This window comes from Bidens hawaiensis, unplaced genomic scaffold (genome assembly GCF_021521415.1).
Source record: "Bidens hawaiensis isolate Kalapana, Puna unplaced genomic scaffold, B.hawaiensis_p1.1 tig00008259_1, whole genome shotgun sequence".
In the NCBI taxonomy this organism is placed as follows: Eukaryota; Viridiplantae; Streptophyta; class Magnoliopsida; order Asterales; family Asteraceae; genus Bidens; species Bidens hawaiensis.
In genome coordinates this window covers 412188-423160 of record NW_027491588.1, presented here as the reverse complement: position 1 = coordinate 423160, position 10973 = coordinate 412188, and positions in this window count along the sequence as shown.

The window sequence follows — 10973 nt, the reverse complement described above, 5'->3', positions numbered from 1 at the left end:
TAGTACACGTTCATTAATTTTAGGTTTGACTAAAATATATATATTCTTATTCTAAAAATCCACACAAGCATATAACACATAAAGTTTACTACTTATAATCTTATAATTCTATACTTAAAAATATAAACAAGTAATAATCAACTAATAATTGTTTTATTTAATAATTTAATTTAATTATTAAAATTTATAAAAATTATTACCTTTAGTTGCTGGAGTGTTTTGGAAAAATTCAAGTTATTATTTTATTTAAAATTTTGACTCTATTATAATCGGTTTTGTCGGTTTTGCCGGTTTCGTTGATTTTGAGCTTAAAAACGAACCGGTTGTCATTTTTATGAAACTTTTAGTTTTAAATTATCTAGAACACTTTTTATATAGTTTTTAGTCAAGTTTTATTGGTTTTTCAATAAAAATGTTTTGGTTCTTATTTTGTTGCCAATTTCTTAAAAATGTCAATTTTTAACGTTTTCGTGTCGGTTTTCGCGACACGAACCGTGTTGGTTTAAGTTTTGCTATTCTTGACTTTTCTTATACTTTAACTTATGTTAAATATAAGAATATTATGACTTTGGGAGATGTTTTAATTCAGTTCCAAAAACTCATGTCGGTTCACCTTAAAAGTCGAACTTTCCGAACGTTAAGGTCACCGACAAGCTATTTAAGTCACAATGTCAAAACCAAACCATTTGGTACAGCAAATATACGTATAATAACAAGTAATATATCATCACATCCATGTTTGATCATCCAGTACCAAGTATGCACACAAAACAAATTTTTAACTACACATGCTCAAGCCTTAGCTTAAGTTTTCAACTATACAATATACATGTTATTTCTACAATCTCTACAATGTGTTTATGTACCAAAATTTCCAGATCTTATTAACCCATATTAACATCTTATTTCATCCCATTGTTATCCTTTAACAAACACATTCTTGATTTCTTTAACAACAAAGTTTCTATTACTAGTAAGTAGCAATTTTTAATAACCTTATTATCATACTAACAATCTTTACAATAGAGTTTACTAAAGTAATCCTAACCACAAGTCTTTAATCATCCACACAAGATTATGTTCACTTATCAAATCATTTTGCAAAACATCTTGTACAATTTACAAAGTTTCCTTTATTAGTAAGTTTAACACAAACTCTTGTTTATCTAAGTTATCATGTTTCATGCATCCTAGTACTTCTAGTAGATTTTATTCCTTTCCATATGTCCCATTCAATCACTTAGTTTGTCATTTTCAATCCATATAAGACAAGTATGAGCTTTATGATCAAAATCAAATTTTTGTATTACTTGCATGTGTAAGTAACTTTCCAACAAAGTCAAATCCCTACACTTTTGTCAACCCTTTTTCCAAGATCCTTTCAAAACCATTATTATTATTACTTACAACTTTTTCAAGTAATCAAGTATTAGGGTTTTCAAAATTATCATTCTTTCTTTAACCATTTTACCATTTAACAAGCTTACAACTTCAATCCAATACCAAAATCAAAACTCACGGCCTAACATGGGTATTTTTACTCATTATCCATCTTTGATCTTTTGGCCATTTACACATTTACTTTCAATATTAAAACAATACCTAAACCCATTTGTTAAACAAACTCAAGTAACATCAATATGGACAATCTATACAAGCTAAAATGCAACCATAACAAGTCCTATAATCAACAAAACCCATCTTATACATTCCTATGTAAACTCACGGTTCACACATATGCATGTATATATCCATATTATACCTACATGTACACTACCAAGCATACTAAAATCAAGCTTTAAACATCAAATAGCAACTAATATACACAAATCTTGAAGTGGGTTACCTTGGGTTTTGGATTTGGTGTCTAAGGAGGTGATAATGTGACCTTGTGTTGGCTATAATCCTTCCTTTGGCTTCCTACTTCTTGTTATTAGCTTAACCTTCCACCAAAGATCTCCTAATCAAGTGTTGTGTGTATAAAAATTTGAAAATGTGAGATGGTAAGGTGGTGGTGGGGTGGCCGGTTATATGAAGGGAGAAAGAGAGGTATAGGGTTGTGAGTTGAATGGTATAGGGTGTGCATGTGTCCAAGTGTGTAGCTTCCAAGTAATCTATCAATCATTGCATACCTATATGTAAGCTTTTCATTGGTGGGTTTGGGAGGTGGGTTGGGTTGTGTGTAAGTGGCGGCCGAGAGAGATGGGAGAGGGAGAGGGAGAGGTGGTTTTGAATAATGACATGTGATAATACCTAGGTGTTAAAGTTTAACGTATCTCGTAATTTATCTAGCCAAACGACTTCCGTTTCTAATAATTTTTATCAGACTTTGAGCGAAATTAGATTACAGTCAATGTCTGCCTAAAAACAAAATTTTCTGATAAACTTAATGTCGGGCTCTTACGGTGTCCTCTACTGGATTTCGGTTACTTATTTTCTAATTTTTGCGATTCGAACCTTCTAAAATTAAGTTTATACACTATCTCTAATATCCTAACATAAAATTTTATTTTTCGAGGTCATCTTGACACGTTTATGAATTTATCCGTTTTGAGATATTACCCGGTGTCAATCTGTACAGTGTCAGCTACACGACAAAATTGAACTTTTTCGGGTTCCATATTTTAAAATTCAACTAAAGTCAAAAACTTTGACTAAAAATATTATTCCTATGTATTTATTTTACTAATTAATACACGATTACGGTTAAGATAATTACCAGATTAGTCTAATTTTTGGCGGTTGTCACATTCACCCATCCTTTTAGAAATTTCGTCCCGAAATTTAGGATGTAGTGCTGGTTTCGGTTTCTTCTGGGAAGAGGTGAGGGTACTTCGCCTTCATTTGATCCTGACGTTCCCACGTGAACTCGGGACCAAGTCTTGAATTCCAGCGAACCTTGATAAGCTTAATCCTGTTACGCCTTAGCTTCTGGATTTTCCAGTCCATGACTTCAACAGGTTCTTCTACAAATCGAAGCTTACCATCAACCCTTATGTCTTCAATAGGAACAATCAGCAATTCGTCAGATAGACATTTCTTCAGATTGGATATGTGAAACACGTCGTGTATTCCACTGAGTTCTGAAGGTAGGTCGAGTCGATAGGCTACCGACCCTACTCGTTCGGTAATTTTGAACGGTCAAACGTATCGTGGACTAAGTTTTCCTCTTTTACCAAATCTGACTATGCCTTTCCAAGGTGATACCTTTAGTAACACTTGGTCTCCTACCTGGAATTCCAACGGTCTCCTGCGATTATCCGCATAACTTTTCTGTCTGTCGGCTGCAGCTTTTAACCTATCCTTGATTTGAAAGACTCTGTCGGTAGTCTCTTGGACAATTTCAGGACCTGTAAGTTGCTTTTCTCCAACTTCTGCCCAACAAAGAGGAGATCGACATTTTCTTCCGTACAAAGCTTCAAACGGTGCAGCCTTAATACTGGAGTGGTAGCTGTTATTATAGGAGAATTCAGCTAAATGCAGATAAGTATCCCAACTACTTCCGAAATCAGTGATACAGGCTCGCAGCATGTCTTCCAATGTTTGGATAGTTCTCTCGCTTTGACCGTCTGTCTGGGGGTGATAGGCGGTGCTCATATCTAAGCGAGTTCCTAGGGATTCGTGAAGAGATTGCCAAAAACGAGAAACAAATCGACCATCTCTGTCAGAAATGATTGAGACCGGTATTCCATGTTTGGCTACGATCTCTTTCAGATACAGCTGAGTTAACTTCTCCATTCTGTCTTTTTCTCTAATGGGTATAAAATGAGCGGATTTAGTTAATCTATCCACAATTACCCAAATCGCATTATAACTTCGCGGCGTAACTGGCAGTTTGGTTATGAAGTCCATGGTAATATTATCCCATTTCCACTGAGGGATCTCTGGTTGTTGCAGTAGTCCAGGCGGTCTTCTATGTTCAGCTTTCACTTTGGAACATGTCAGGCACTTGCTGACATACACAACTATGTCTCTTTTCAAGTTAGGCCACCAATAATGTTCTTGGAGATCTTTATACATCTTGGTTGATCCTGGGTGGATCGAATATCCAGACTTATGCGCTTCGTCTAGAACAAGATTACGCAGATTTCCATAGAGTGGTACCCAAACTCGATCAAGTAGGTATAGTGTCCCATCAGACTTTGTGACAAATTCATTTTCAAGTCCTCGCAATTTCTCAAACCTTACATTTTGCAGTTTCAAAGCTTTACGCTGTGCATCACGAATTCGAGTAGCAAGACTCGTTTGAATCGTCAACCCTAATGCACGAACACGCAGAGGCTTTTCTCTTTCCTTTCGACTCAACGCATCAGCCACAACATTCGCTTTACCCTTGTGGTAACGAATCTCACAGTCGTAATCATCGAGTAATTCTACCCATCGACGTTGCCTCATATTTAGCTCTTTCTGATCAAAGATATGCTGGAGACTCTTGTGATCAGTAAATATTGTACATTTGGTTCCATACAGATAATGCCTCCAAATCTTAAGAGCAAACACAACAGCTCCCAATTCCAAATCATGCGTCGCGTAGTTCTTTTCATGCACCTTGAGTTGTCTGGACGCGTAAGCTATCACCTTGTCTTGTTGCATAAGCACACAGCCAAGACCTAAGCGAGACGCATCACAATATACTACAAATCCATTGGTACCTTCTGGTAAGGACAAGATTGGTGCACTACACAACTTTTGTTTAAGCAATTGGAAGGCTCCTTCTTGTTTTTCTGTCCACTCATATTTCTTGTCTTTTTGGGTTAATTGGGTTAAGGGTTGAGCTATAGAAGAAAAATTTTCAATGAATCTACGATAGTAGCCAGCTAATCCTAAAAATTGTCGCACTCCAGTGGGTGATCTTGGTGTCTCCCAATTCTTAATTGCTTCAATTTTTGTTGGATCAACTAGGATACCATTCTCATTGATTACATGCCCTAAAAAGTGGACTTCTCGAAGCCAGAAATCGCACTTGGAAAATTTGGCATATAACTTCTCTTCTTTTAGCAATTCTAGAATCAGTTTTAAGTGTTGTTCATGTTCTTTCTTGGTTCGTGAGTAGATAAGTATGTCATCGATGAATACTATCACGAATTTATCCAAGTATGGCTTACAAACTCTGTTCATAAGATCCATGAACGCAGCCGGTGCATTTGTTAGGCCAAAAGGCATGACCAGGAATTCATAATGGCCATAACGAGTTCTGAAAGCGGTTTTAGGAATATCCTTTTCTGCAACACGTAACTGATGATACCCGGACCGCAAGTCGATTTTTGAGTAATAGCTTGATCCTTGCAACTGATCAAACAAATCATCAATTCTCGGTAGTGGGTACCGATTCTTAATAGTAAGTTTGTTCAGTTCTCTGTAATCGATACACATTCGAAAAGAACCGTCCTTCTTTTTCACAAATAAGACTGGAGCTCCCCAAGGTGAGAAACTTGGTCTTATGAATCCTTTGTCTAGTAATTCCTGGAGCTGATTAGATAACTCCTGCATTTCCGATGGTGCTAATCTGTACGGAGATCGAGCTATCGGAGCGGCATCTTAAACCAGATCGATTCTGAATTCGACTTGACGCTGAGGAGGTAATCCAGGCAAGTCTTCAGGGAAAACTTCTGGAAAATCCCGTACTACAGGAATATCCTCTATCTTTCGCTCTTTAGCCTTTGTATCGACTACATTGACAAGAAAAGCGGGACATCCTTTCCTTAACATTTTGCGAGTTTTTGTGATACTAGAGAGTTTTAACTCGGTGTTACTCTGGTCACCTCGAATGCTCAGAAATTGACCGGTTGGGGTTGGTAAACGAACTAGCTTTTCAGAGCATATGATTTCAACACCATTTTTGGATAACCAATCCATTCCTACTACTATATCAAAACTGCTTAACTATACGGGTAGAAGATCGATTGGAAACCTAAGGTTTTCTAACAGAATATTGCAGTTTCGGACAATTTTACTGGTTTCAATTAGCTTCCCGTTGGCTAATTCAATTGAGTAGTTATTGTCTAACTTGCTTGGTTCAATACCGAGAAGGGGTTCAAATTGGTCAGAAACAAAGCTTAAATCTGCTCCAGTATCAAATAGTACATAAGCATAATGATTATTAACGAGAAACGTACCGGTGACTACGGATGAGTCTTTCCGGGCCTTTTTCGCGTTCATCTCGAATGCCTTGCTCTTAGCATTTTGTACCTTGAGTTTGGGGCAATCATTTCTGAAATGCCCGATGACACCGCACTCGAAACATTCGAAAGTTCGGTTTCCTGAACCGGACGGAGAGTCCTTACTGAAACAGTACTGAGTCTGGTGTCCAAATCGATTGCACTTCTGACATTTCCAACATTCCCCATTGTGACTCTTTCCACACCTGTTACAAGTGAATCCTTGTCCTGATCCTCTTGCGTTTGCTGCAAACATTCTTCGTGCCCCTTGGTTTCGTTTGAACTGTCCTCCTGAGTTACCATTCCACTTTCATTTGAGTTCTCCGGTTCTCTGATTATCGGTAACTGTTTTTCGTTCATGTTCGGCGGTAGTCGCTTTCTTACCCAAGTCTTTCAGAGTTCCCATACGAATTGCATTATCAGTTAAAGATTTTTGCCAGCTCTCGGGCTGACTGGATAGTGGTTGGTTTGGAGGAGGTAACCAATCCTCGGATCTCGGGAGCTAAGCCCCAAATGTACCTCTCGATTCTTGCATATTCAGGCGTAACCAGTCGGGGTACTAGCCGTGCCAAAGCGTTGAATCGGGAAGTATATCTTCCAATGTCAGCACCTTCCATCTTTAACTGCCAGAATTCGTATTCGATTTTCTGAAGTTCGTTTCGGGGACAGTACTCCTTTAACAACATTTCTTTTAGTTCTTCCCAGGTTAGACGGTAAGCGGCATCTTCTCCAAGATTTTGAATTATGGAGTTCCAACACTCGAGTGCCTCATCACGGAATGAGCACACTCCGTATTTTATCCGTTCGAGAGGAGTGCAATCATTGATTTTCATTACAGATTCCATTTTCTCGATCCACCGGATAATTTCCAAAGGTCCTTCGGCACCGGTAAATTCTTTCGGTCCGCAACCTTGGAAAATTTTGTATGAGCACCCGCGTACCGTGCTACCTGAGGGGTTTTCGTTTAGATTTTCGGTTCTAGGTGCTTCTCCATTTGAAGTATTAGTTGTATTTAGGGGGTTTTGGCTTGCGTTGCGATTAGCCTCATGTTGATCGAGTGCCGTATTTACATGTTGAGCGATTAGCTGAGCTAACTCGTCTTGAGAGGAAGGTAATCCGGTTGCTTGATTATTAGTGGATCGTCTTGTTTTTGGCGCCATGTTCTTTTTAGAAAAAATATAATTTTGGTTAGTTTTGGAAAAAGTGATATTTTTCTAAGTTGTAAAGAATCAAATAGCATCATTAATAATACAAACATAAATATAATCATCAAAGAGTGGGATTTCATAATGTACCAAAATACCAAAATTAGGTGTACTTACCTACACCTTGGTCACCCACCATATTTCTAGTTCTTACCACAACCACACAAAAAAAAACAACAAGTTTCAAAGTTAAGTTACATCACAATTACCATACTAGACATATTACCCAAAACACCCTACTACGTCTAGTGAAGGCTCATCAAGTAGCCTACGCATGGCTCTATCATCTCATTCCTCATCTCGAGAACTCCTACCCTGGCGTCTGTCATCAGTCCCTGGTTCCTCAGTTCGTTCACAAACTGGTGCATCACATCACGGGTTTGGTCATCAAGACCTTGTTTATGCTCGATTGCAAGCACACGGTCCACCATGTTATGAACGATGTTCTCATAAGCTGAGAACTTGGCAAGAAGAACCATAAGTAGCTTGTGATCAGAGGGTTCCTCGACCACAGGCTCCGGTGCGGGAGGCGGTAGTGGAGAGGGTGGGATCACAGCTAATGGGAGTGCAATGACAGGGGCCGATGCATCACGGTTTGCCCTGGTCCTTTTTCGAGTGTACACATTCAAGGGTGTAGCTCTCGAAGTAGACCCGGCATCTCCTGATGCAACTACCGGACGCCACTCCACCGGTGATAGTGGAGTACCGCTGCTACTAGAGTCGGAGTCAGATACGATCGCCATAGAGTTCGTCATCGGAATAAACATATTAATTCAAGTTAGTAATAACAATTATATATATATATATCTTTGTTACCTTTTCGTTTCGAGAGGCGGGAAAGGTGCGCGTGTTTGAACATACCGTTATAGTTTAGAAAACTTTATATTTTCTAATTCTCTATAACTGTTGGCTCTGGTACCAACTTCTTTCACACCCCGAAAACCTTAACTTAACACAGCGGAAGTCTTAACTTTAATTCATTCGGGTTATGACAGATGCCGATAGTCAACAATAATAACCATTTAATAATAAAAGCATCATCTTTTATTATAAGAAATATTTTACAAAATCAGAGTTTACTACACGTGCTAATGCACGGTTTACCACACATCACTTTTGTTCAAACACCCCATGCTCTCGTTTCCATGCCACCTCGAAACCTTCACTTTCCTGCAAAGCATATTTAAATAATATTTGGGTCAACACGAATGTTGGTGAGTTATTCCTGAGAAGAAAAACTTATTATATAAATATAAACAATTTATATATAAACAACACATGAATATAATGGTGTACGGCCATTATACTCCCAATAAAACCGATCATAACACGGTATAACACAATAACGAAACCCGCATTTTACCTTTAAGCACAAAAAGCGTTAGTTGTAAACTAGCTAAGAATACAACGCGTGTATGACTACCAATTTGATAACTTGAAACGTACCATACTCGAAATATTCCCACTTTTAACCCAACGCGAATGGAAGTGGGGGGCGTCACCCCGATAGATCTACCAACATTTCTGTGCCCTCAATTCGGTTAACAGTTATTTAACCAAATTGATTCATCCCACAATAACGACTATTTGTAGTATAATGCGTTTTCAAAACATATATATATATATATATATATAAATACGAATATAGATATACAATATGCTTTTCGGAGGAAGAACTCACCTTTGATTTCAGTGTTCGAATAAATGCTCGTTCCTATATTAGTACACGTTCGTTAATTTTAGGTTTGACTAAAATATATATATTCTTATTCTAAAAATCCACACAAGCATATAACACATAAAGTTTACTACTTATAATCTTATAATTCTATACTTAAAAATATAAACAAGTAATAATCAACTAATAATTGTTTTATTTAATAATTTAATTTAATTATTAAAATTTATAAAAATTATTACCTTTAGTTGCTGGAGTGTTTTGGAAAAATTCAAGTTATTATTTTATTTAAAATTTTGACTCTATTATAATCGGTTTTGTCGGTTTTGCCGGTTTCGTTGATTTTGAGCTTAAAAACGAACCGGTTGTCATTTTTATGAAACTTTTAGTTTTAAATTATCTAGAACACTTTTTATATAGTTTTTAGTCAAGTTTTATTGGTTTTTCAATAAAAATGTTTTGGTTCTTATTTTGTTGCCAATTTCTTAAAAATGTCAATTTTTAACGTTTTCGTGTCGGTTTTCGCGACACGAACCGTGTTGGTTTAAGTTTTGCTATTCTTGACTTTTCTTATACTTTAACTTATGTTAAATATAAGAATATTATGACTTTGGGAGCTGTTTTAATTCAGTTCCAAAAACTCATGTCGGTTCACCTTAAAAGTCGAACTTTCAGAACGTTAAAGTCACCGACAAGCTATTTAAGTCACAATGTCAAAACCAAACCATTTGGTACAGCAAATATACGTATAATAACAAGTAATATATCATCACATCCATGTTTGATCATCCAGTACCAAGTATGCACACAAAACAAATTTTTAACTACACATGCTCAAGCCTTAGCTTAAGTTTTCAACTATACAATATACATGTTATTTCTACAATCTCTACAATGTGTTTATGTACCAAAATTTCCAGATCTTATTAACCCATATTAACATCTTATTTCATCCCATTGTTATCCTTTAACAAACACATTCTTGATTTCTTTAACAACAAAGTTTCTATTACTAGTAAGTAGCAATTTTTAATAACCTTATTATCATACTAACAATCTTTACAATAGAGTTTACTAAAGTAATCCTAACCACAAGTCTTTAATCATCCACACAAGATTATGTTCACTTATCAAATCATTTTGCAAAACATCTTGTACAATTTACAAAGTTTCCTTTATTAGTAAGTTTAACACAAACTCTTGTTTATCTAAGTTATCATGTTTCATGCATCCTAGTACTTCTAGTAGATTTTATTCCTTTCCATATGTCCCATTCAATCACTTAGTTTGTCATTTTCAATCCATATAAGACAAGTATGAGCTTTATGATCAAAATCAAATTTTTGTATTACTTGCATGTGTAAGTAACTTTCCAACAAAGTCAAATCCCTACACTTTTGTCAACCCTTTTTCCAAGATCCTTTCAAAACCATTATTATTATTACTTACAACTTTTTCAAGTAATCAAGTATTAGGGTTTTCAAAATTATCATTCTTTCTTTAACCATTTTACCATTTAACAAGCTTACAACTTCAATCAAATACCAAAATCAAAACTCACGGCCTAACATGGGTATTTTTACTCATTATCCATCTTTGATCTTTTGGCCATTTACACATTTACTTTCAATATTAAAACAATACCTAAACCCATTTGTTAAACAAACTCAAGTAACATCAATATGGACAATCTATACAAGCTAAAATGCAACCATAACAAGTCCTATAATCAACAAAACCCATCTTATACATTCCTATGTAAACTCACGGTTCACACATATGCATGTATATATCCATATTATACCTACATGTACACTACCAAGCATACTAAAATCAAGCTTTAAACATCAAATAGCAACTAATATACACAAATCTTGAAGTGGGTTACCTTGGGTTTTGGATTTGGTGTCTAAGGAGGTGATAATGTGACCT